We start from the raw sequence: 27,396 nt of genomic DNA, 5'->3' as shown, positions 1-27,396 counted from the left end.
TTTGATGGAGGTGTGACTGGGGAGACATTATTAAACCCACTACAGTGTAAAAGTAGGCCAGATGTGATGGCTCACACCTGTAATCCCAAGACTTTGGGAGGCCGAGGTGGGCGGATCACTTGAGGTCAGGAGTTCGAGACCAGCCTGGCCAACGTGGCGAAACCTCGTCTCTACTAAAAATACAAAAATTAGCTGGGCGTTGTGGCGCACCTGTAATCCCAGCTACTCGGAAGGCTGAGGCAGGAGAATCGCTTGAACCCAGGAGGCAGAGGTTGCAGCGAGCCGAGATCGCGCCACTGCATTCCAGCCCGGGTGACAGAGAAAGACTCTATCAAAAAAAAAAAAAAATATATATATATATATATAGGCAGCCAAACTTAGCTTTATTTCAGAGCCGTTGCTGGGCCTGGGAGTGGAGACAGATCAGGAGAGCGCCACCAGCTTGGATCGGTTAGTGAGCTGCGGTGTTTTTGTTTTTCTTTTTTCTTGACAGTGTCTCCTATTGTTTTGTATTTCTCTTTTGTTTTGAGGTTTTCTGCCATCTTTTCTGGAAGGTGCATGATGCTCAGCTCTGTGGTTATTTTTGCCCAACAGCTGTGTTTCCGGTGAGCGGCTGTGGGATTCTTCTGACTCAGCAAAACTGGAGCAGTAACCGTCAAGAAGCCATTCAAGCAAGGCTAGAAATAAAGAAGCTGTTTCTTCCCCGTCCGCTCCTCCTCCTCTCACTTCCCTCCCCATGGGTACCTTGTGAAAGTCTCACAAAGCACTTTGAAAAAACTACTTGGACCAGTATGCTGGAGGGTTGGCTGAAGGTGGCCCCTCCGCTGGGCTTTAAGCAAACAGATAAATTCTGGAAAGGACTCTGCCCTGCCAGCCTGGCTGTGGCCTTCGGAAGGCCCCTCCCAACATGCCCCCACCCGCCGATCACATGGACTGTGTCTTACAAGTTTCCCACAGGTCTGACTAGTGAAAGCAGAGGCTGTGGGGACTTTTGTGGTTTTTCTAGGGTGTGGCCCCACTTTGCCTTCACCAGGCCTGAGTATCTATGCCGTGCAGCTTGCCTGCTTCTCAAAGGTCATGATTTCCACCCTGGGGCTGGGAGGCAGCTACAGATTCCCACCCGCTGGCACAGGATCTGGCCCTGCACTCCCTAGAGGTGGCTGGGAACCTTGCGGAGGCAGGGAGCGAACAAAATGGAAAGGAATCTTCCTCCCGGAGAGCCATCTTCGTGCATGCCGGTGCCTGCAAAAGACAGGCGAGGCGAGACAGCTGCACCTCGGGCCTCGTCGCTGTTGCTGAGAAAGAAAGGAACAAATAAATTTAGCTCCATCCTACGCATCCTTTGCAGCTGCTGATTGACCAAACAGAAAGAGGCCTCTATTTCAACCCTGGCTTCTTAGCTTTTTGCCTGATGGGGTCTGCTACCGCCCTTTACAAGGGACTTTTGAAGGAGGAAACGGGCCGTGGCCTTATTTAGCGCCCGGCCGGCTGGAGGCTGCACAAACAGGAGTTCAAGTTTAGGGTGTCTCTTTTTGCCCGTCCCAAAGCAAAATGGCGGCCCGGAAACGTTTCCAAATGGGCTTCGGCTCCTGGAATTTCCAATGTATCTCTTTGGAAGCCAGAATATTGGGGGTGGAGAGATGTGTAACTGTGCCGAGGCCAGCCTATAGTTCCCGAAGCCATTAGTTTAATAGCACCATTTGTGGAAATAAAGAACTCGCTGACTGGGCTTGAAGTTAAAAGACTGGAACGAAGCACTGAGGAGGTTTCATGGGGCTCACTAGCGTGGAGAGGTCCCTGCGGGATGGGGGACAAGCTGTGTGGACTTTGAGTCAGATAGACTTGGGTTCCAGTCCTAGCTCTATCACCTAAGGGCACGTTGTCTCTGGACAAAGAGAGCCTTTGCTTTCTTTGTGAAATGTAAGTGAAATGCTAGCCGTGACACTGAACCTCTCTGAGCCTCAGTTCCTTATCTGTAAAACAGCACTGATGACATGAGGTTGTCACAAGGATTAAATGACAAAGTGTACTGAACCTACCTAGCCCAGCTCTTGCTGTGCCATGATGGTGTAGAGTGGCCCCCATTTTACCTGCCCAGGCCCATTCTCCAAAGAAGCTGTACAGGTGAGGTGGCTCGCCCGTGTAATCCCGGTAATTTGGGAGGCCGAGAAGGGAGGATCACTTGAGCCCAGGAGTTTAAGGCCATCCTGGTCAAAATAGAGAGACCCCATCTCTACAAAAAATAAAAAAAATTAGCTGGGTGTGGTGGTGCACGCCTGTGGTCCCAGCTACACAGGAGGCTAAGGTGGGAGGATCCCTTGAGCCCAAGAGGTCCAGGCTGCAGCCTGGGTGACAGAGCAAGACCCTGTCTCTAAAAAAAAAAAAAATAGAAGGTGTTTCTTCCCCAATCCTCTCCTTTCATTTCCTTCCCCGTGAGTACTATTTGGAAGTCTCACACAGCACTTTTTAAAAACCACTTTAAGTCCAGGTGCAGTGGCTCATGCCTGTAATCCCAGTACTTTGGGAGGCCAGGGTGGGTGGATTACTTGAGATCAGGAGTTCAAAACCAGCCTGGCCAACATGGTGAAGCCTCATCTCTACCAAAAATACAAAAATTAGCTGGGCATGGTGGCACATGCCTGTAGTCCCAGCTACTCAGGAGGCTGAGGCAGGAGAATCGCTTGAACCCGGGAGGTGGAGGTTGCAGTGAGCCGAGATTGTACTACTGCCCTCTAGTATGAGTGACAGAGTGAGACCCTGTCTCAAACAGCAACAACAACAACAAAACAACAACAACAACGCTTTAACCAGTATGCGGGAGGGCTGCTGAAGGTGGCCTCTGCTAGGCTTTACACAAGCAGATGGGTTCTGGAAAGGACTCCACCAAGCCAGCCTGGCTTTGCCTTTGGAAGGCCCCTCCCAAGATGCCCCCACTCGCCACTCACATGGACTGGGGCTCTGTCTTATAAGTTTCCCACAGGCCTGAGCAGTAGGTGGGAGGAATTTCTGTGGTTTTCTAGATTGGCCACAGAATACTACTCTTCCTCCTCCCACTCTTTTTTCCGTAAGATTTGGGGCTCAACTTACTCTCAAACTCTGGAAGTGAGGAGGTGGCCCAGGCCTGATCATGGGGTCTCATATGCCCCTGGCCATAGTGACTCATTTTTGGAAACATCCATGGGACTCAAGCTGGGACAATCAGAGTGAATTTCAGGAATGTTGGATGAATCTCTTAGGAGGGAGGAAATCTTTCTGCTGGATTTCTAAAAGGTCAAGTTTTACACTCGGTGCTGCCACTGGCCCTCTTTGTATAATGGAAGGAAGAGTTGTTCAGAGAATGAAGCTAACAGAGATGAAACCAAAAATGGAGAGGTCATGTCCTGATGACCATTTGAGCCCCTTGATCCCACCATACCTGAAGCCATATCACCCCTTCAACTTGCTAGTTATGTGAGTCAATATGGTTCCTTTTTGGTTTGAGCTAGTCTGAATTAGGTTTTTGTCTCTTGCAGCTAGAAAAGTCCTAAGTAATACCAGCTTCATAAACCTTTGGAATCTGAATTTACCTGTGGCCTCATCCAGAACTGTGAGGCAGGCTGATGACACTCAGTGCCACCTGCAGTAGTGGAGAGTCTGTGATGAGACTCTACCTTCTGGCACGCTGATTTCCCTTAGACCCCTCTTGTGGACAGGAAGGCAAAACAATGAGAGAAGGGAAAGAAAAAAGGGGGGGAAAAAAGGGAGCCGGTTTCCTAGTAAAGTAGATTGGGCTTGAATCTCTTCTCTGTCACTCATGAACTCTGAGACCTTAGGCAAGTGACTTAATCCCTGGGGCCCCCATTTTCTCACCTGTGAGACTTGAGTTGGAGTGAGTGTATATGGGTACTAGATTCTGAAGTCCAGGTGAAGGAAAACATTTCCGTGAAAATCCCTTAACTCTGCCCCCTTCCACAAGGAATGGCACAGCCACAAGTGTCAGCAAATTGTCATAATGTCAGAGGCTTGTGAACCAGAGCAACTCCATCTTGAATAGCAGCTGGGTAAAAAGGGCTGCATTCCCGATGATTAAGGCATTCTAAGTCACAGGATGAGATAGGAGGTGAACACAAGATACAGGTCATAAAGACCTTGCTGATAAAACAGGTTGCAGTAAGATGCCAGCTAAAACCCACCAAAACCAAGATGGTGACGAGTGACTTCTGGTCGTCCTCACTGCTAGACTCCCACCAGCGCCATGACAGTTTACAAATGCCATGGCAACGTCAGGAAGTTACCCTATATGATCTAAAAAGGGGAGGCATGAATAATCCACCCGTTGTTTAGCATATCATCAAGAAATAACCATAAAAATGGGCAACCAGCAGCCCTCGTGGCTGTTCTGCCTATGGAGTAGCCATTCTTTTGTTCCTTTACTTTCTTAATCAACTTGCTTTCACTTTATAGACTCGCCCTGAATTCTTTCTTGAGCAAGATCCAAGAATCGTCTCTTGGGGTATGGATTGGGACCCCTTTCCTGTAACAATAATACTATCATCATAATGCAGCCATTTACCCACCTCCCCATCCTCCCCATCCCCCACCTCCAATCGTGCTCCTTAGTTGAGCACCAATAAATACGCATTTTAAACTCTAGATGAGTGATTCTCAGCCAGGGCAATTTTGCCCCTCAGGGGATGTGTGGCAACACCTGGAGACATTTTTGGTTGTCATAACTAGGGGTAGGAATAAACGCTCCTGGCTTCTAGTGGATGGAGGCCAGGGATGCCTCTAAACATCCTCCAACACACTAGACAGTCCCCACAACTAATAATGATCCAACCCAAAATGTCAGTAGTGCCAAGGCTGAGAAATCCTCAGCTAGAATCCCACTCAGCACAGAGAGCTGCTCATTCTAGGAAAGGCTGCCAGGATTGGAGACAATGAGAACAGATCCATATATTCCATTTCCATGCTTCCTGTGTGGCGAGTTCGCACGGGGACCCGACAGGTCCATCCCCTTTCAATGAGGATTTTTCTCCTTTCCTTTTGGCCAACTGCAGTTAGTTGAATTTGTGTAAGTTAAATGCATGCATTATGTAAGTTAAATGCATGCATGGTATAAAAGTTAAATGCATGCATGCAATCCATGTGGCAATGCTGTTTCCACCTCACAGCGTTACCCTGAGCATCAGAGGAGGTCTCAACAGAATGTGCTTTGCACAAGGTGAACCCTTCAGCCTTTGCACTGACTACTTTTATTAATTTCACATAGTACCTGCCACATGCACAGTACATACTCAATCCACCCTTGTTGAATGGGCTTCAACTGATAGTTTTCTGGGCCTTGTGTGAGAGGAGGTAACAACTCAAAGGAGATCTGAATGCACATTTTTTTTTTTTTTTGAGATGGAGTCTCAACTCTGCCACCCAGGCTGAAGTGCAGTGGCACGATCTCAACTCACTGAAATCTCCACCTCCTGGGTTCAAGTGATTCTCCTGCCTCAGTCTCCCAAGTAGCTGGGACTACAGGCGTGTGTCACCACACCCGGCTAATTTGGCAAGGATGGTCTTGAACTCCTGACCTCAAGTGATCCACTCACCTCAGCCTCCCAAAGTGCTGGGATTACAGGCATGAGCCACCGTGCCCGGCTTTGATGCACAGATCTTGTCTGAACTTCCAGGCATCCTCCTTCTGCCACCTGCTTTAATAGCTGCCACCTTTCTAATGCTTTCCACAGCCCTTGGCCTGTGGGGAGCACAGGATCAATTGTGCTGGGAGATCACCCTCTGGGGCTCAGCCCCAGCTCCTGCGCTTGACTCTGATCCCATCACTTTACCTCTTTGGAGTCTCAGTTTCCCTGCCAGTAAAACAGTTCCTAATCCTGCAGCTCTGTACAAGATTATGGGGCTCCTGCTGACTGTAAGCCCCATATCAAACTTAGAAACTGGCACCCCAGGGGTTCAGATGCAGCCTGCGGTCTGAATCCATTTGGCTGACATGTTTTTCCTTAAATATTTGAATTACATTTTCCAGTTTTTTAAAAATTGAGGTGAAATCGACATAATATAAAATTAAGCATTTTATTTATTACCTTTTTTTTTTCTCCCAATAGAGACAGGCTCTTGCTATGTTTCCCAGGCTGGTCTTGAACTGGCCTCAAGTGATCCTCCTGACTCAGCCTCCCAAAGTTCTGGGATAACAGGCATAAGCCACTGCACCTGGCAAAAATTAAGCATTGTTTGTTTGTTTTTGTTTTGTTTTTCTTTTTTTTTTAAGACCAAATCTCACTGTGTCACCCAGGCTGGAGTGTAGTGACGCGATCTTGGCTCACTGCAACCTCCGCCTCCTGGGTTCAAGAGATTTTCCTGGCTCAGCCTCCTGAGTAGCTGGGATTACAGGCATGTACCACCATGCCTGGCTAATTTTTGTATTTTTTGTAGAGATGGGGTTTCACCATGTTGGCCAGGCTGGTCTCAAACTCCTGACCTCAAGTGATCCTTCTGCCTCGGCCTCCCTAAGTTCTGGGATAACAGGCATGAGCCACTGCGCGTGGCAAAAATTAAGCATTTTAAAGTGAACAATTCAGTGGCATTTAGAATATTCACAATCTTGTGTAACCATCGCCTCTATCTAGTTCCAAAACACTTTCATTACTCCAAAAGGAAACCCGTTACCCAGCACTCATTCACTCCCATACTCTCCTCCCTCCAACCCCTGGCAACCCTCTTGTCAGCTGTCCGTCTATGGATTTGCCTATTCTGGACATTTCATATAAATGGAATCATACAATGTATGACTTTTAGTGTCTGGCTTCATTCACTTGGCATAACGTTTTCAAGATTCAGTTACATTGTAGCATACATGATGACAGACATTTGGGCTGTTTCCACCTCCCGGTGATCATGAACAGCGCTGCTAGGAACATGCACGTAGATGTACTTGTCTTCATGTAGAGTACCTGCTTTCAATTCTTTTGGGCATATACCTAGGAGTGGAATTGCTGGGTTATATGATAAGGCTATGTTTAACTTCTTGAGGAACCTCCAAACTTTTCCACAGTGAGCGGGTCACCTTACTTTCCTACCAGCAACGTACAAGGGTTCCAACTGCTCCACTTCCTCGTCAAAATTTCAAATTTTCCATTCTATTTTATTATAGCCATCCTAGTGGGTGTGATATGGTACCTCATTGTCGTTCAGTTAGATTTTACTATGTCAAATAAAAAGATTTCCAATAAAAATCCAGTTTCACAGTTTCTCTTGGAAAAGGAAGTATCTGTCAACATCGGGACCACATGCGGGCAGAGGCATCCTCTGAAGCTACCGGGCAGCAGCCCTGCCGTTGAGCTGGGACATCCCCTTCCTGTCCTCCCCAAGCCCCACCCCTCTAATGTCACCCCCATGGCTGAGTTGGCTACCACTTCTCATCACACGCCGCTATTGTTTTTCTTAAAGAAGAAGCCAGCCCCCATGTGTCCATCAAAAGGGAGGAAAAGAAATAGACTTGGGGGGGCCCTGGGTTTCTTAAATATAGAAAGGCCCATCATTATTTGTGGAAGTGTTTAGTATGCGCCTGGGTCATTCGCTCATTTCCGCCACCTGGTCCCTGTGGGCGTCTGAGTGGGTGACACACACACAGCCAGCCCTGTCCCCACTCCTTCCTCAGCGGGGCCATGCGGACCGTACCCTTCTCCTTCTCCCCAGGCGGATACACTTGGTCCAGCCTGGGCTCTCCTGGGGGCTTATTAACCATCCGCTCCTTCTGCTCGGCCCTGTCTGCTTAATTCTTGACCTGCACAGCTCCAATTCCCCTCCAGGTCTGGGCTTAGGGCGGTTTTCTCCGCACTCTTCCTTGAAGCTCAGCGTGGATCAAGGGGCCCTGCTGCGCATGCTCACAGGACCTGGACTCCGCCCAGCCCTGGGCGCCACTGTCACTCATTAATCCCTTTCCTGATTCCTCCCCTCTTTGCAAAATTTGGACCCCGGGTGGGCGCCTTCGTAGAATCACACTTCTCAGTTTATGCCACACATTCACTATTTGTCTGTTCAAGGCCCCCCTTGTGCCTTCTTGTATTATTTTTCGCCTGCGTCTGCTGTTAGCATTTCTCACTGCCTCCCACAAGCAGTGACTCCAGTATCTTCAAAATAAATCCTTCCAACCCACTTTCCAATGCTTATGAAACATATATAGTCTTGCTCTGTGAGTGTATATTTTAAATTTATGTCCATGGTATTGTGTCATCAATCTCAGTCTAGTTCCTACTTTTTTCATTTCACACTGTATTTTTAAGCTCTATCCATGATGATGTATGCAAATTCAGGGTATTGGATTATTTCATCATCTGCATGTATCAAATCTGGCTGACTCATTTCCTCCAGTCATAGACATGTAGGTCACCTTGGGCTCCTTACTGGGACAAACTTGGCCACCACCAACATTCTCACACACGTCCTCTTATGACCCTATTCAGGAGTTTCCCCAGGATACACACCCGGGAGAGGGGTTGCTGTGTCATAGATTGTTATGGGTTGGATTGTGTCCTCTACCAAAGATATGTTGACGTCCGAATTCCCAACACCTCAGAATGTGACTTTGTTGGGAAACAGGGTCGTTGTAGATATAACTAGTTAAGAGGAGGTCATACTGGAGTAGAGTGGGCCCTTGATCCAATATGACTGGTGTCTAAGAAGAGGGAAAACAATGGGTGGACAGAGGCGCACAGGGAGAAAGACCATGTGGTGATGGAAGCAGAGAGTGAAGAGATGCAGCTACAAGCCAAGGAACACCAAGAATTTATGGGCACCATTGGAAGCTAGGAAGAGGCAAGGAAGGATTCTACCCAGGGACTTAGAGACAGCATGGCCCTTCTGGCCTGTATCTTAGGTCTGCATCTCTAAATTTCTCTGAACATCTGCAACTTAGAACTTTCTCTCAGTGATAAATACTGGTAATGTGATTCATGTTCATATACAAACTATATTCACCCATTCATCTATCCATTCATCCATCCTTCTGTTCATCCATCCAGCCATCCTTCCATTTTCATCCATCCATCTAGCCATCTATCATGTATCCTTTTATCCATCCATCCATCCATTCATCTGTCTATCTATCCACCCATCCATCTGTTCATCCATCCATCTATCCATCTATCTATTCATCCAATCAGCCATCCCTCTACCATATCCATCTGTCTATCATCCACCCACTCACCCATCCATCATCCATCCATCTATCCCTCTGTCTATCCATACATCTATTAATCTGTTAATCCGTCCATTCATCTGTTCATCTATCCATCCATCCACTAACTCTACAAGTTCTTACTGAGTACCTGCTCGGTGCTGGAGCAGAACAAGATAAACAGGTCTTTGTCTTCATGGAACTCATCACTGGTAGGGAAGACAGACATTAAACTTAGGAGTTATGAGTAGGAATTAGTTCTAGCCCATCACTGTGGCTCACTTTGAGGCCAGCCTCCATCAGTTTGCTAAGAAAGGGGCATACCAATATCCACTCCATAGAAGAGATGAACAATTATACAAGAGAATAATGTATAGAATGCCTAGAATGCCTCAAGCCTCCTCCCAGAGGAAAAACAAAACAAAACAAAACAAAAACAAAAGTAATTGCATAAATCCATCCATTTTTGCCATTATTAAAAAAAATCCCACATGTTAGTAACTCAGGCAGCAAAAACAAAGGAAACGGCTCCGCTTCGCATTTACCTGGTTCCAGTCTTTCTGGGAGACTAAAAGATGTAGAGGTTTCTCTCATTTATCCTAGAACATGGCTATGAAGTACTACAGGTGGATCATGACAGATGAGGCAGCAAAGAAGCCGAGAGGTCACGCCACCTCCCAAGGTCATGCAGCTAGATGGAGAAAGAGGTGAGGGTAGAAAACGGGCTTCATGTCTCTTGGTCCACCGCAAAACACATGATAGCTAGACCAGGGAGGAATCGCTTTTCTCCATAATTGGAAATACCACCGAGAGCTAATTTCTCCCCAATAGATCCATAGGGCAGAGAAGACCACTTGACCTAGAGTCTTGTTAGGAGGGTGGTCTGTCATGCAGACTGCAAAACAATCAACCAGCCATCATATTTCCATTTCTCTTGGGCCGTTTCTGTCTGGAGAGAGAGAGCCCCAATCAAAGCTGGGAGAGCCAGCGTGCAATGCATCCACTCAGGGCTGTTAATAATTGGGTTTTACGGATGCCCAGATTCACAGGCTATAGCTTAGTGCCTCTCCATCGATTTAACTATCATTTTAGGTCCATAGCTCACAGCTAGAAACAAACCTACATAAAACCCCACATTAGGACGCTTCCCTTCTTGTTTAGGACACTGCTTTCCATTAGGAAAACCAAACTACTTAGCGGAGAGCTTGATGGATGAGGCTGACATTATAATCTCACTGAACAATTACAGGGCTGTCCTATTAGCGGGAGACACCCCAGTACACACATAAGATTTGGTATTTGAGATCTGTTGAACGTTGAGGGGAGCCGGGAAGACAGAGTGCAGGTGGGCAAGCTGTGAATGAACCAACTCTATCCTCAGAAGTCCCTAGAGGATTGTGTGTCAGAGACCTCTTCCTGATCTAATTTCAGAGTCCGAACAATGAAAATTAGTGACTGAAAAAGTATTTATTGAGTGCCTACTACATCCGTCTAGATCCTGGCTTAGTCAGTGGAGAAATTTACAAGGGGTGTAAATGATAATCCCTGCCCTCGTGGAACTTTCAATCTATTTAAGAAGGTAAATAAATAGATATGGATGATAGATTATACATAGAGGATAGAGAATAGACAGATAGGTAGGCATGCAGGTAGGAAGGTAGGTAGATTAGATGATTAGAGAGGGAGAGATAACCAATTGTCGTAGCAGGTGGTGCTCATTTCCAACTAAATGATACCAAAATTAAATACGATAAGGGAGATTTAGCAAATAGGTGGCCCTTTCCCTTCCCTCACCAATGCTGGATATCCCTAATTATTTATGGCATCCATTATGGGTCGAATTGTGTCTTCCCCACTACCCCCACCCCCCATCCCATCAAAAGATAAGTTAAAATCCTAACCCCTGGTACCTATGAATGTGGTTTTTCCAATGTAATCAAGTGAAGATGAGGTCATGAGTATGGACCTTAATCCAATGGCCGGTGTCCTTATAAGGAGAGGGAGATGTTTTAAATTTTATTATTATTATTATATTACTGAGACAGAGTTTTGTGGCCCAGGCTGGAGTGCAGTGGAGCAATCTTGGCTCACTGCAACCTCTGTCCCATGTGTTCAAGCGATTCTCCTGCCTCAGCCTCCCAAGTAGCTGAGATTACAAGCACTCACCACCCCACCCGGCTAATTTTTTGTATTTTTAGTACAGATGGGGTTTCACCATGTTGGCCAGGCTGGTCTCGAACTCCTGACCTCAAGTGATCTGCCTGCCTCGCCCTCCCAAAGTGCTGGGATTATAGGCATGAGCCACCTTGCCCAGCTGGAGAGGGAGATTTGAATACAGACACACACACAGAGGATAAGGCCATGTGAGGACACAGACACAGAGGGAAGACAGCTGTGTAAAGATGGAACCAGAGGTCGGAATGATGCAGACACAAACCAAGGAACTCGAGATAAAACCTATTTTCTGGCCTTGGACTAGGAGTTCAGAAGGTGGTCAAGTGAGGCTTCCTGGTAAGATGGGCTGAGCTAGACGTTGAAAGATAGATTGGATTCCGATGAGGGAGCATGGGTACCCAGTAAGGCAGTATTTTGAGACAGGTCAGTTGTTACCCATTTCCGTCTTCTGTCCAGGGACCTCTTAGCTGATCTAGCAGCACCAGTTCATGGACATTGGTGAGGTCACCTAAGGGCAGGTGTGTAGACATCTGCTTTGTAGACACGCAACAGAGCACACACATGGAGCGCGCGCACACACACACGCATACACACAGAGTATATCTATTCTAGGCATGCTCATTAGCAACTCACTTTAATCATCCTTAGTGCTTGCATCTCAAATACCAAATACTTTGGTGTGTGCTGTCTATGAACACACACCAAAAATAGTTCTGGGTAGATGAATGCCTGAGCCAAGAGGCTGGCTGATTGCAATTTGAGTCGAGTGAAGTCACTGCCTCCCGGATCCCTTCAGTGCCGCCAAGGCAGGAATCTTAACACAGGATATCAATAACTAACTAACCTGAACCGCCCCCAGCCAGCCACATGTAGCTGACCGCTCCGGGTGGGAGAACGGATGCTCTGTCTCCAGTCCTTGGACAGGATGTGTCTGCCTGAGAGTCAGACCCTGTGGCTGAAATCTGCTGCTTAGCTCAGAGACACGGTCAGACCACCAGGGATGTGGCAGTTCTTGCAGTTAGGTATTCTCTGGTTGCGAATGAAAGAGTGGTGTGTCAGTGAAAAGGAGAAGCTGACAGGCCCCTCTGCCATCTGCCTGTCTTTCCTTCCTCATTCCCAGGTACCTGATGCTGGCTGTCGACTCGATATATTCAGCATGACAAGGAGAAAAGGAAAAAAAAAAAAAAAAAAGAATTACAGGAGTGTTCAACCCTCTGCCCACCCACCATCCACAAGGAGAAGGACCCAGTGTCATTTTGTAGTGGGATAAACGCACCCCCGCAAATATATCCATGTACACCCACCCTTCCCCAGAATCTGTGAATAAGAACTTATTTGGAAAAACGGTCTTTGCAGATGTAATTAAGTTACGGTTCTCAAAATGAGATCATTCCAGATTATCTGGGTGGGCCTTAACTCCAACACGACAAGTGTCTTTGGAAGAGACACAGACAAGAGAGGCCAGGGGAAGGCCACGTGGAGACAGAGGCAGGGATTGGAGCGACGCAGCCACGACCCGAGGAATGCTAAAAGCCACCAGAGGCTGGAGGAGGTGAGGAACTGAATCTCCCGGAGAGCCTTTGGAGGGGGCGTGGCCCCACCGCTACCTTGATTTTGGACTTCTGGCCTCCAGAACTGTGGGGAAATTGATTTCTGTGGTTTTAAGCCCCCAAGTTTGTGATAATTTCTTATGGCACCCCTGGGAAATGAATATACTTTCCTTGCTGCATGGATGGAAAAGTGGGCTAAGTGAAAAAAAAATTGGAGAAGCCAACAGGATTTGAAGAATACTAATAACAGTAACAACAATGGATTACATTTATTGAGTGCTTACCATGTGCCAAGTACCTGCCCAAGTTAGACAGTGACAGGACTAAATTTAAACTCAGCAAGATGTGCCCCGAAGCCCATGTGCTTAACCAGCCTCCCTGCACTCCCAGGAAAGAGTGGAAGTTATATTTGGAAGGGGAAGAGAGAAGTGAGATCTGAAGGAGAGTTTGAAGGAATTTAATAGAGATTTTGGAGCCAACTGCCATGGAGGTGAGATCTAAACATTCAAAAGTTTTGCTTTACTTTATATAAATTGGAATTTTTTTTTTTTGGTGTTCCCAGAGAAATGTAAAGATTTCAATTGCTCTCCAGTTTTTATATATATATATATATATATTTTTTTTTTTTTTTTTTTTTTTTGAGACGGAGTCTTGCTCTGTCTCCCAGGCTGGAGTGCTGGAGTGCAGTAGCACCATCTTGGCTCACTGCAACCTCTGCCTCCCAGGTTCAAGCAATTCTCCTGCCTCAGCCTCCCTAGTAGCTGAGATTACAGGCGCACACCACCACACCTGGCTAATTTTTGTATTTTTAGTAGAGACGAGGTTTCACCTTGTTGGCCAGGCTGCTGCTTGAACTCCTGACCTCAAGTGATCTGCCCACCTTGGCCTCCCAAAGTGCTGGGATTGCAGGCACGAGCCACCCTACCTGGCCCCCCAAAAAATTATTTTATTTTTGACATAACACAGTGCTGAGACTGGAGCACGGGGTACCTGAGTTTTATGCGGGTTCCTTTTTCACTCATTTGACCTTCACCCACTGAGCTCTGGCTTATCTGCCAAAATCTGTGCTCAGGGCTGGGCAGAATGGTAGACTAATGAGAACCAGACCCTGCCTTAGGGTCGGTCATGGTCTCAGCTCATGAGGGCTGGAGACGCATACAAAGGACCTGGAGTTTGGGCATCATTCCATGGGCAGTGGGAATTGTTATGCAGGAGGAGAAAGCTGGAGTACAGGCTCCCTGTCCGCCCCCCACCCCTGCCGCCCCCACACTGCTTTCCAAATCCCCTCTGGTCTTTGGCAGCCTGTTAGCTACATGGATAAACCTATCCTGGCTAGACTGCTGAGTAATAACGAGTCACCCCATTCTGATAACACAGTCAGATCAATTTTTTTTCTCTAGGCTATCTTGTGTATGTATGGGGGAGTTTGGGAATGGGGCATGGAGTGAGCTTGGTTGACTTTCCTCACGTCTTATCACCTCGATGGCCCCTGAGATAGCCAATTGTTGGGTTAATCCTGGCTTTCAGAAAATATTCTCCTTGACTATATGGACAAAACTAGATTCAATTCAGTTTTGAGACTACAGGGGAGCCTCAATGGCATGGTCACGTGACTCGATAAACTCCTGGGGTGGCCGGTGCAGTGGCTCATGACTGTAATCCTAGCACTTTGAGAGGTCTGGGGGACTGATCACTTGAGGCCAGGAGTGGGAGAGCAGCCTGGGCAATGTGGCAAAACCCTGTCTCTACCAAAAATACAAAAATTAGTTGGGCATGGTGGTGCATGCCTGTAGTCTCAGCTACTCGGGAGGCTGAGGTGAGAGGACAGCTTGAACCTGGGAGGCGGAGACCGCAGTGAGCAGAGATCGAGTCACTGCACTCCAGTGGTGTGATTTCTGTCTCAAAAAAAAAAAAAAAAAAAAAAAGCTTCTAGGGAGAACAGACAATGGTAAGAAATTATCCTTGGAAATCCTTAGGAAGACACTAAGTTGGGAGCTAGTCAATTTCTCCCCATCAGTCCAGGGCAGCCTGGTTTTCTCCAGCATTGGAAGAGGTTGCCAATTGTCCAGCTGAGGACCAGCTGAAGTCGGTCGGCTTTTAGAGGTTGTAGGATATGAAAACAATGGATATTTAGATACTAGACTCATGGCTGAGGCTGAGAGGCCCTTGGGAGCCGAGATTACTGGGCGGATCCCAGATCTACACCAGAAGAAGAAGGCAAGGCTTTGCCTGTCACTTGCATTTGTTAATTCTATCTTTTCTCTTATTATTATATTATTATCATCTGCCGAGTCCCTATCATTGAATTAGCACAACAGAATTGCATAACTTATAGGACCACACTATCATGCAAATTTTTCCTGAAAGTACTTGCCTTTAAACATGACAGTTACCTCTTCCTGACTACAGAAGCTGGGTTTAGGAAAATCAGAGCAATTTCAGTCTCTGATCCTTTCTCAGAGTAAACTTCGGCCAGCTTCACTGTCCACGTGGTTCTACTGAGGGACTGCAATCTCCCAGCCAAGTTGGGTCTTGTCCACAGCGATCTTGGAGCCAGTTTTCTGAATAAATCACAAAACTGTTCCACAGTTGCTGTGTTTACTCAAAAACTCATCTTCTATTGCTATGCAAACGTAATAGTTGTGGATACACTTTATATTTGGCAGTACTTTTTATGTGGTGTTTCACAAAGTGTGCTCTGGGGAACACTAGGGAGGTAGGATGTTCTGTGGAAAAATAGTGTCCTGGGCTGAAGAAGTTTGGAAACCACCTGTTCTTGGATGGACATTCACACATCAACTGACACTAAAGTAGAGACATCTGGGTAACTTGGTTTAATGCAGCGTTAGCCAAATTTGTTTGCCCATGAAATCCTCCTCCTTGGTGTACTTTGGGAGCCAGAAACACAGGGAGAAGGAAGCAAAAGGTGGCCAGGTCCTCTCCAGTTTCCTCAGGCTGTGCGTCAAACCTGAGTTAGGAGATGGGGACTAGGTGGCTGTTTTAAAGTAAACTGGCAGCTGGACATGGTGGCTCACGCCTGTAATCCCAGCACTTTGGGAGGCTGAGGTGGGTAGATCACTTGAGGCCAGGAGTTCAAGACCAGCCTGGCCAACATGGCAAAACCCCGGCTTTACTAAAAATACAAAAATTAGCCGGGCATGGTGGCACTTGCCTGTAGTCCCAGCTACTCAGGTGGCTGAGGCAGGAGAACCACTTGAACCCAGGAGGCAGAGGTTGCAGTAAGCTGAGATCACACCACAGCACTCCAGCCTGGGTGACAGAGCCAGACTCTGTCTCTAAATAAATAAAGTGAACTGGCTTGGCCTTTTCAATATTGGGAAGTGGCCAGAAAGTTACAGGATCTCTGTTCATGATGCCACAAAGGACTGGGAAAAGGAGATTGGCAAGAATGTGGTTGACAATTGTCTTGAGAGAAGAACATTTTTATGTGTGTGTCCAGGGTGTTGAAATATACAATAAGCCAGTTATAAAGACTACCAGGCACCTCTTCTATGTGAAGCCCCACCTAGGGGGTTGAAGAGTGTCCCCTAACATTCATATCCACTCAGAATCTCAGAATGTCATCTTATTAGGAAATAGGGTTTTTGCAGATGTAATTAGGCCAGGTTCAAGATGAGATCATCCTGAATGAGGACAGGCCTTAAATCCAGTGGCAAGTGTCCTACGAGGGACAGAAAAGGACACACAAAAATGCATGAGGCAGACCACGTGAAGACAGAGCAGAGATTGGAGGGATGCAGCCACCAACCAAAGAATTCTAGGAGCCGGCCGGGTGCGGTGGCTCATGCCTGTAATCCCAGCACTTTGGGAGGCCGAGGCAGGCAGGTCACTTGAGGTTTGGATTTTGAGACCAGCCTGGCCAACATGGCGAAACCCTGTCTCCACTAAAAATACAAAAATTAGCTGGGTATAGTGGCACACGCCTGTAGTCCCAGCTACTCGAGAGGCTGAGGCAGGAGAATCAATTGAATCTGGGAGGCAGAAGTTGCAGTAAGCTGAGATTGCGCCACTGCACTCCAGCCTTGGCGACAGAGCAAGACTCTGTCTCAAAAAATAAATAAATAAAATAAATAATAATTCTAGGAGCCACCAGAAGTTGGAAAAGGCAAGGAGGGATCGTCCCCTAGAGCCTTCAGAGGGAGCCTGGCCCTGCCTGCACCTTGATTGCAGACTTCCAGCCTCCAGAACCATGGGAAAATAAATTTCTGTTGTTTTAACCCCCAAAGTTTGTGTGATTTAGTTACAACAGCCCTAGAAGACTAATACAACCCCCATGCTAGTGTTGCCAATGGGTGAGACAGGATTCCCCATGCAGACTAAAACTGTGAATTATGCAGACTGCATCCCTATCGGTGAAGGTATAATGGATATATGTGAACCTGAGACGTGCTAATTTTTGCACCAGGGTGGATAATTAGTAAGAGGCTGTGTGGCAGTCTCGAGGGCTCAGATGCAGCGTGGAACCAGTAAGAGAGATCGCAGAGCACAGGTGACGTTTTAGGGACACTGGATTTGTCTTTGGGTGGTGGAATACAGGAAGGGCAGGTGAGGCCATTAACTGCTAGAGGGATATCAACTAGAAAAGATGTGAAGGCTGAGAGCAGTCTCTCAGGGAGCCTAGTTTTGGCAGACCCAAGAAAGAGCGACTTGATAAAGAGACACTGCTGGAAGGAATCCAAGAAGGACAGAGCCACTGGGCCAGGATTGCTGCGCACTGCCACTGCCCAGGCTGGACCTCAGGGGCTCAGGAAGCCATTTTGCAATGGATCACCCCTGCCCCGGGGCCACTTTCCGCTGGAGGTGATTCTTAGTTACTTCTCATTCTGTTGTTTAACTTCCCTGGAATTCAAGTCCTGCACTGTATGAACTTTTTTTTTTTTTTTTCAAGACGGGGTCTCGCTCTGTTGCCGAGGCTAGAATGTAGCGGCATGATCTCAGCTCACTGCAACCTCTGCCTCCTGGGTTCAAGTAATTCTCCTGCCTCAGCTTCCCGAGTAGCTAAGACTACACACCACCACACTTGGCTAATTTTTGCATTTTTAGTAGAGACAGGGTCTCACTACGTTGGCCAGACTGGTCTCGAACTCCTGGCCTCAGGTGATCGACCCACCTCAGCCTCCCAAAGTGCTGGGATTACAGACGAGAGCCACCGTGCCCGGCCTAAACTTTCATGAAATTTTGACTACTGGCTCCACTTCTCTTTGCCTCTGTTCTCCAATCTATGAAATGGGGATAATAATATTTGCCTCTTAGAACCCTGAGAAGATGACATAACACCTGGAAGGTGCTTCACCCAGTTTCTGGCACACAACAAATATTTACTTTGTTAGCTGCTAATATATTGACCGCTAGTGGGTGTATGACCTGTATTTTTACCCACCAGCTTTTGTGTGTCGAAGGGCTTGCTATGTGCCTGGCATGATTCTAACACTTTACACATGGTTTTATTTATTTATTTATTTAAAATATTATTTTTTAGAGATGAGGTCTTGCCCTATTAAGCCCAGGCTGGAGTGAAGTGGCACGATCATAGCTTACTGCAGCCTCAAATTCCTGGGTTCAAGTGATCCTCTCACTTTACCCTCCCAAGTAGCTGGGACCACAGGTGTGTGCCACCATGCACAGTTAATTTTTAAAACGTTTTGTAGAGATGGGGTCTTGCTATGTTCCCAGGCTGGTCTTGAATTCCTGGCCTCAAGCCATCCTCCTGCTTTGACCTCCCAAAGTTCTGGGATCACAGGTGGCAGCCACTCTGCCAGGCCACTCATGATCTTAATTCCCATAACCACTATAGGAGGAAGGAATATTAAATCTTATCATTTTACAAATAAAGAAACTGAGGTTCAGGGAGGACAGGACACTTGCCCAGAGTCACACAGATGGCAAACTCAGGATTTGAACTCAAGTCCGACCACTCCCTGAGCCCACCCTTTTTACGATTGCATCTGATAGTTCACAGGATGATTTTTATGACATACAAAGGTGAAATTTTTCCTTCTAATAGTTATGTACGTATTTTATTGTGTATTATAAAAATATTGGCTTCCCATTTACTGTAGTGATGTAGAATTTCCTTTTAAAGTAAACTTGTTTGGGCTGGGCACGGTGGCTCATGCCTGTAATCCCTGTACTTTGGGAGGCCAAGGCAGGTGGATCACTTGAGGTCAGGAGTTTGAGACCAGCCTGGCCAACATGGAGGAATCCCATCTCTACTAAAAATGCAAAAATTAGGCATGGTGGCCCACACTTGTAATCCCTACTTGGGAGGCTGAGGTAGGAGGATTGCTTGAACCCAGGAGGTGGAGGTTGTAGTGAGCCAAAATCATGCCACTGTACTCCAGCCTGGAAGACAGAGCAAGACTCCATCTCAAAAACTAAACTAAACTAAACTTACTTAACAGCACTAATCACAATGGCCAAAAGATGGAAATGCTCAAATGTCCATCAATGAATGGGTAGGTGGGTAAACAAGTTGTGTCTATCCACACAATGGAATATTATTCAGTCATGAAAAGGAATGAAGCACTGATTCATGCTACAACATGGATGGACCTTAAAGATATTATGCTAAGTAAAATAAGCCAGAACCACAAGGATACTGTAGGATTCCACTTATATGAAACATCCGGAATAGATAAATCCATAGAAACAGAAAGCAGCTTGATGGTTACCAGGGGTTGTTGGGGAGGAGGGAATGGGGCGTGACTACTTAAAGGTTATGGAGTTTCATTTTGACGTAATGAAAATGTCTTGGAGTTAGATAAAGGTGATGGTCACACAACACTATAAAGTACTAAATGCCACTGAATTCACTTTATTTTTACTTTTTTCTTCAGATGAGCATGATGATCTAAGATTCACTTTCAAATGGTTAATTTTACGGTATGTCAACTTCATCTCAATAATTAAAAAAAAAAGTTTGAAAAAGGAAGTGAATTTGTTTAAAGAAAAATATGAAGTAAATAATAGCACAGAGGGAGCGCAGGTATGGCAAAAACCATGAAGGTGATACTTAGAAAATACGGCACCGTATTATCCACTAAGCACGCAAGACAACTCCTTAAGGGCCAAGTCAGCGTCTTGCTCTCCTTTGTTGCTTTTTCCCCTCTGCAGCCAGCTCAGTGCTTAAGAAAAACTTGTTGAGTTCAGCTCAGCTCGGCTCAGCCTGGCTTAGTTAATTGAGTTAAGGCGAGCTGAGTTGTACTGAATGCACCAGCTGGCTGGCCTGGAGGAGATCCAAGTTGAAGATGTTAAGAATCACACTAATTCAATAACCGGCTGCGAGGTAGTCTAAGTAATGAGACTGTGTGCCTTTCCTTACCCGACTTACCTGTGTTCAGTTGGCACCTTAGGAGCCATGTCCACTTGGTAATATGATAGTTTTCTCCCCGTAATCCCCTGTGTGTGTTTGCTGAAAATGTCAGGCAAGAGGGGGAAGTCAAGAAAAATGCAGGCTCAGCCGGAAGCCCCGGGGAAGTGGAAGGAAGGGCCTGAAGGAAGCAGAGGACTTTCTGTCTGTCCGTGCATAGGTGCTGGCAACAACCTACATCTTCCTCGTCCAAAGCTTTCCTGGTGCATCTAAGCGTAGCAATGTACCGTAGCATCTAGTTCATTCTCTTGACTCTGATTGCCTGGGTTTGAACCTGGCTGATGGACCTGAGATAAATTCATTCACCTTTCTGCACCTTCGTTTTTTTACAGCTATAAAATGAAAATAATACTGCTAACTATGGTATTGGGTTGTTGGGAAGATTCAATGAAACGATACACGTCAAGCACTTAGCACACAGTTCCAGGAATGCTGGAAGTGCTCAGAAAGGTTAGCTATGAGGATTAGCACTGATCAGTGCAGCAGAAAGCTGTGTTTGAAATGCATTGCAGGGCCTGGTACACAGACACCAGCTTTCCAGACACTCAGAGGACAGAACAGTGGTTTGTAAACATCCTCCTAAACGGAAGCACATGGCTTGCTCATGTAAGTTCTCCTGGAATGGTGATGTAAGCTCCCAGGACCAGAAGGGAGTAACAGGAATCGGGGTGTTTTTCTCCATTCTGGCAGGATCCTACCTCCAGGGAGTCCCCAGAGGCTGCCTGCCCTGGGGGCACGGAACCCAGAGACTAGAAAAAAACTGTGCAAAGGTATCCTCTTCCTTCTCTTTTCTGGGAAGCTGCTCCACTTACATGTTAAGGTTTGCATCCTTGGCCAATAAATCAGAAGCCCACAAATCTTGACCCCATCTGCAAGGCTGCGGGTGCAAAGGGCAAGCGATGGGAATCGGGAGGTGTGGTTTCTCAGATCCACTTGGCACTCATTTGACGTGTTGTCAGTTTCCTGCCTCTTTCTGAGCTATTGTTCCCTAATTTAGGGTAAGTAGACACAGATTCCAGAAAAATTGCTGATTTGCAAGTTTAAAAAATCTGGGGTGTCCTTTGTTTAAATAAAAGTGTACAAGGAAACTGAATCTACGAAGAGACACAAGAATTGCTGGATGGTTGAAATAGAGGAGGGGAATCCCATAAGCCACAGGTCACCCAGCCACCTGCTCTCTTCTACTGGCTTCCTCCCTCCTGCACATTTTGAAAACTACTGACTAGAGTGAATTCCTGCAGCAGGGGCGGGGCTGGAGGCACAGGGCAGGACAGAGCATGGAGGAGGGAGGTGGTCCCGGTGGTGGTCTCCAGCAGCATGAAGATGCAGAGGAGCTGCTGTACGGGTGTGCCTGCCCATTAGTGACAGTGTGACACGGGAGTTTAGGACATCAAGTCTTTTTGTCGATTCCTCCTTCTTCTGGTAAGAGCACCCCAGTTTTCTTTGGGGGAATCACTCACTCTTACTCTGTCCAGGTGGTCTGGCCAGGCTTCAGCAGTGACTGGAACCTGGGCACTTAGATCAGTCCATCCCTGTTGCCAGAGTCACTGCTTCAGCAATGGGCAGGTGAATCTATCAGAGCACACTAAAGCTAACCCTGGGACTTTTATGGAGGCAACCAGGAAAAAGGCTGGATTTGACTCTGGAAAGATCTAAAACAGGTGAAGTGAGCCAATCTAAACATGAAACCAGTACAGGGAAAAGCAAAGCCAAAAAGCTAGAGAGAGGGAAATTCCTAAAGACTTAATTGAGGGCCTGGATCCAGCCATGCCTGAAGCTTATCCAGACCTTGCTTCTCAAATAATACAATGTACATTTTCCATCTGGTTTAAGTTCATCTAAGTCAGGATTTTGTCACTTTGCAACTGAAACCTCATGACCAATACACATGGGCAGTTTATTTAACCTCTTTCAGTTTCCATTTTCTCATTTACCGAGTATCTCTAAAAATCTATATAAAGCTTACCTTCAAGCAGATCTGTACATATACACACATATATCACAGCAGCAATAAGATATTGTCAATAGTGGTGACTATTTTGCATATGTGTTAGTGTTAAAGAAGGCAAAACAAGGATTGGTTAATATCAGTTCACTTTCTTTTCTAAATGAGAGTGGAGGGGGAGTAGAAGTTAAATAAATGCCCATTACCAATGGGAATGGAGGAAACAAGAGGAGGCCACATGCTGACCAGAAAATGGGGAGGGGTCTGATGGAGGCTGAGGTTCCCACAGTTCTGCAAATGGAGGCTGAGCCCGAGGAAAACCCCTCAGCCCCTATCAGCCCCCAGGTCCTTGAGGCCTGGGAAAACCAGAGGGACAACTGAGATAGATCTATCTTAGGAGCAGAAGGTTCAGAGGCCCAGACCCTATAAATGTGGGTCATGCCCCAAACAAGCCATTGCAGCTCATGGCCAACTTGATGCATGGGGCCAGATCTTCCCTGGACAGACAAACTGGCCTTTTGTGGCCGAGAGAGCTGTTCCCGGGGATTGCCGTCTCGGAAGGCCATTGTGGTCTACTCAGGAACCCTTGAAATCGAAAGCCCTGCGCTCTCCTTGTCACAGCCGTCGCACATAAATACCACCAGGGGGGATTTCCCATGGAATTTTTTGCAACCACTCAAATGTTTCATTTCCCATTGTTTGCCAGTCCCTCTCAGAGCCTCAACTGTCAAAGCAGCAGCAAACACAGGCTGCTTTTCCCCCAGGATCCCATGGCGCTCGCTCTTGCGTCCCCTCCATGTTGGGAAGCTGGTGTTGGCAGGATATCATCAGCTCAGGCCCGGGAATAAGGTCTGTTAGTCAACTAGTGAAGCAAGTCAGCGAAGGGAATACCCGGCCCTGCCCAGCCCATGCTTGCTGGGGAGGCACAGCTCTGTACAGTCACCCTCGTTATAATCATCATCGTGGTGACGAATAATTGCATTTATACAAAGAAATTCCTTCCACACATCTGAAGCACTTGACCAAAAAATACACAATGCAGCATTAATGTTTCACTTTTAGAATATGAACTTGGCCGGGTGTAGTGGCTCACCCGGGCGCAGTGATTAAATGCCTGTAATCCCAGCACTTTGGGAGGCTGAAGTGGGCAGATCACTTGAAGCCAGGAGTTCGAGACCAGTCTGGCCAACATGGGGAAAGCCCATCTCTACTAAAAATACAAAAATTAGCCTGGGTGTGCTGGCTCTTTCCCAGCTACTTGGGAGGCTGAGGCATGAGTGAGAATCGCTTGAACCCCAGAGGCAGAGGTTGCAGTGAGCCAAGATGGTGCCACTGCACTCCAGCCTGGGCGACAGAATGAGAGTCTCAAAAAAAATAATAAATAAATAAACTTGAATCACTTTTTTTCTTGACCCCAGGAGCTTTAATGGAATTCCAAGTTGTAGTCCATACATCAGTGCTGAGAAAAGATGATCCATGTCAACTGATTGATTGACTGATTGAAAAGCATTTGTTTTGAGGCAGGCACTGCACTGTGCATTTTGGGGATCCAAATGTGAAAAAGGCATAGCTGCCTGTGCATAGGAGCCAAATGGTCTAGAGAGAGGCAGAGATTACAAACCAACATGGGATGCCAGAGTGACTGGGAGTTTATTCAGGGGATATTGATCTGAAGGGTGAATAGGAGTCTCCAGGCAGGCACATGTGTGGCCCGTCACCAGTTCACATGATCTGAGTACATGTAGGATGAATGACCCCAGGCAAGGCCGGGTGGATGTGGCACAGCCTGACCCTGTGGAGATGAGGAATAGTAAGATATCCTTTAAATATCCATTCACTAGGGCCCACCCACTGCACCACAGATGTTGCCCTAGAATGGAGTTTAGCCATGTAGTCATTCATTCATTCATCCATTAAAGCCACAAATATTTACCGAACACTTACGATGTGCCAAGGAAGGGTAGGTGCTGGGGAGGCAGAGGTGATCAAGATCAATCTGGTATCTTTCCTTTTGGAGCTTCCATACTGGCAGAGCAGAGGACCATTAAACAAATACACGTGTCAAATAATAAAGAAATATATAGTACAGGCTGGGCACGGTGGCTTAAGCCTGTAATCCCAGCACTTTGGGAGGCCGAGGTGGGTGGATCAGTTGAGGTCAGGAGTTCGAGACCAGCCTGGCCAACACGGTGAAACCCTGTCTCTACTAAAATTACAAAAATTAGCCAGGCATGGTGGTACGTGCCTGTAATCCCAGCTACTTGAGAGGCCGAGGTAGGAGAATTGCTTGAACCCAGGAGGTGGAGGTTGCAGTGAGCCAAGATCGTGCCACTGCACTCCATCCTGGGCAATAGAGCAAGACTCCATCTCAAAAAAAAAAAGGAACTATACAATACAATAAAAGACAACCTAATACACATAAAAGCATCTGCCTGCCCCTCAGTTTCTGAGCTCCCACTTGACACCAAGTGTTGTGGGGTACAAATTTGGGTCAACATTTTGTGTAGCAGAACTCTGGGGACCAACCAGAACTCCTGAAAACAGGATGCCACTCAGCAGTGACTGCCTCACTTTCCCTTTTACTGGGCTTTTTTTTTTTTTTTTTTTTTTAACATCTCTGGACACCTTGGATCCTGCCGGCAAGCCTAGGGAGGCAGTTTAGGAGTTACTTTCTTTACTTCTCAGGGGAGGAATCCGAGGCTTGGAGAGGAGGAGGGATTGACTGGCCTGAGGTCACACAGCTAGAAAGGTCAAGATTGCTATGCCTTTTTTTTTTTTTTTTAACAAAGAAAGAACAGCGGAGCAAGGTGGCCATTTTATTTTTTCAAAGCCACACTACCTGCTGCTACACAGGACATAAAAGTGCAAAATTCCACCAGGAAGGGAAACAAAACAGTCTTGAGACAGCCATGTCTCAGAGGTGAAGATTGGGGGAGATTTTAATATAGGATGTGAATTCCAATTCACATCTCTTCCAACGGGACCTCTTTCTGAAGTCCCGGGAACTAACATTCATCAACATATCTGACATCCCAGAGATCACAACATTCCTGCCAAGGGCTATTACTCCCATTTCCCAGATGAAGAGATTGAGTCCGTGCAGCACGCAATTAGACAGTAGCAGAACCAGAATTTGAACTCTGATCCACCCGGATTCTGGGACCTGTGGAGCTCCAGGTACCGAGAGCTGGCTCCCGGCTGGGGCCTTGGAGTCTGGTAGCTGGGTGCTGGGAAACGCTGCGGAGGTAAGGGCCCAGGGGCTGAGGTTGCAGCGGCTGCCCGGGAATGCGGCCCTTGCACGCCCACTTTTTAACACGGTGCCATCCCTGACAGACACCCTTGTCCTTTTCCTGTGCTGCCCTTGGTAACACAATAAATAAAGCCTTAGAGTAACGTGACCTGAGCCAGGCAGTAAATGATGGCACTGTCAGTTGTACACGACTGTTGAAACAAACACAGACTGTAATCATCGTGCTGTACGGGGAGAAAGACATTTGGCAAATGAGATTCCATTTTCACATTGGTTTGTGCTGAGCATATAAATTTCCTGCGGGCCGGCCAGCGTTGGGGATGTGTAATTGATTGCCTGCATTATAATAAACAAGCTGTGACAGGTGATCATTCATCATATTCCGCTGAACGTTCCAGCACACCAGAAAACGGAGGAAGAGAGAGAACGCGCGAGCAAGGGGAGAGGAAAGGAGGAACCTGGGGGAGGGGAGGGGGTCGGAAAGACCGAGTATTCCCGACAGACAGAAAAATCAGGGGAGGGGCGGGGGAGGGAATCCGCTGAGCGGGCGGGAGAAAGTGAAAGCAATTACTATAATTCTTTTGATTATCTAATTTGTTCTTTCTGGCCTTCGTTATATGACCCTCCCCCCCTCACCCCACTCCAACATAGAAGGTCCCCCACGGGGACTTGGGAAGGCACAGAGAACGCTCCCTCCACGATCGAGGGAAGGAAGGGGGGGAGGCAGGTGGGGGAGGGGCCGCGTCTAGTTGTAACCGGAGTAGGTACATTCGGGAAAACCTGGGGTGGGGGGGGAGAGGAGGAGGAGGAGGAGGAGGAGAAGGATGAGGAGGAGGGGAGGTGTGTGTGCAGGACTTAGCTTTGCTCTTGCACTGAGATGCCTCCAGTCGGATGGATAGGAACCAGCCTCTTTAAATACATTTTTTTAAAGGGTGTCTGAAAAACAAGTGAAAAGTTCCTTTTATTGGAGAAAAAGGACAGCATCCAAGTTGGCATCAGATGTGGTTCCACAAGCCTGTCATATGGTGCTCTCATTCCTCCCCCGCGCTCCCCCCGCCCCGCCCCAGCTCCCACCTCCCCACCCCCACCGCAGCCCCAGCCTCTCTGTCTCTCTCTCTGTGCCCTTGGCCTGGGGCTGGGGGTCGAACAGGAACTGCTGGGAAGCACCCTCCTCTCCAGGAGCTCCCACCTAGACAGACACAAGGCAGAGGTACACTGGCATATGAAGGACAGAAAGACAAATGCAGAGCTCTCGAGCCAGCACACGCATTAAATAAGTACTTACATTATGCAAAAGCCAAGGGCCTCAACAAGGGGGTGAATGAAGAAGGGGTACAAGGAGGGCTGCGTCCCAGACTAGTTTCCCCAGTTCTCACCCTGCCAATTTCCAGCCCCCGCCTCCCTACCCCGCAAGCGTCCTCCCATTCCCTCCCTGGTATCAAGCGCTTAGCGCAGGTGGGAGCCTCGGACCCAGAAGGCTGGGAGCTGAGGGGGCGTGGCTTGCGCTAACATCGGGGGCGGCGCCTGGGTGGGGCTTAGTCGGGGCGGGGCCCACGCCGGAGGGGGCGGGACGAGCACAGAAGAAAGACCCTTAGGGGCTACTTTGCCACTCGTCGCACGCTGCTTCCCAGAGTCTTCTGCTATTTCATGGTAGCCTTAACAACTGGAATCTGTCGCCTTCGAGATGCTCCTAAAGTCACTGCTTTGGGAGAATCTGTTCAAGGGACCTGCTTTACAAAAGCAATGACATCAGCCCAGCAACGTGATCTGTGTTGTCTTTGAAGGATTAACAACTCATTTGGGTCTCCCAAGAGCCCTAGGAGGTAGCCAGGGCAGGTGCTGTTGTCCCCGTCTCACAACGACCTATGAAGTGCATGTTGGGGCCTTGATTTTACAGGGGAAGGAACAGAGGCACAAAGAAAC

General features: G+C 47.4%; 1 long non-coding RNA gene across 1 annotated transcript; it reads right to left on the bottom strand.

The window, feature by feature from the left end:
* Positions 1-23,854: 23,854 nt before the first annotated feature.
* On the bottom strand, positions 23,855-26,949 carry LOC129049237 (uncharacterized). Its single transcript, XR_008512166.2, has 2 exons — positions 26,759-26,949; positions 23,855-26,409 (listed from the first exon to the last, which is right to left on the bottom strand). It is a non-coding gene; the product is annotated as an uncharacterized LOC129049237 (long non-coding RNA).
* Between the last annotated feature and the right edge of the window lie 447 nt (positions 26,950-27,396).

Source organism: Pongo abelii, chromosome 10, assembly GCF_028885655.2.
Source record: "Pongo abelii isolate AG06213 chromosome 10, NHGRI_mPonAbe1-v2.0_pri, whole genome shotgun sequence".
Classification (NCBI taxonomy): domain Eukaryota; kingdom Metazoa; phylum Chordata; class Mammalia; order Primates; family Hominidae; genus Pongo; species Pongo abelii.
Note: the sequence above shows the minus strand (reverse complement) of the source record. Positions and strands in the feature narration are given on the sequence as shown.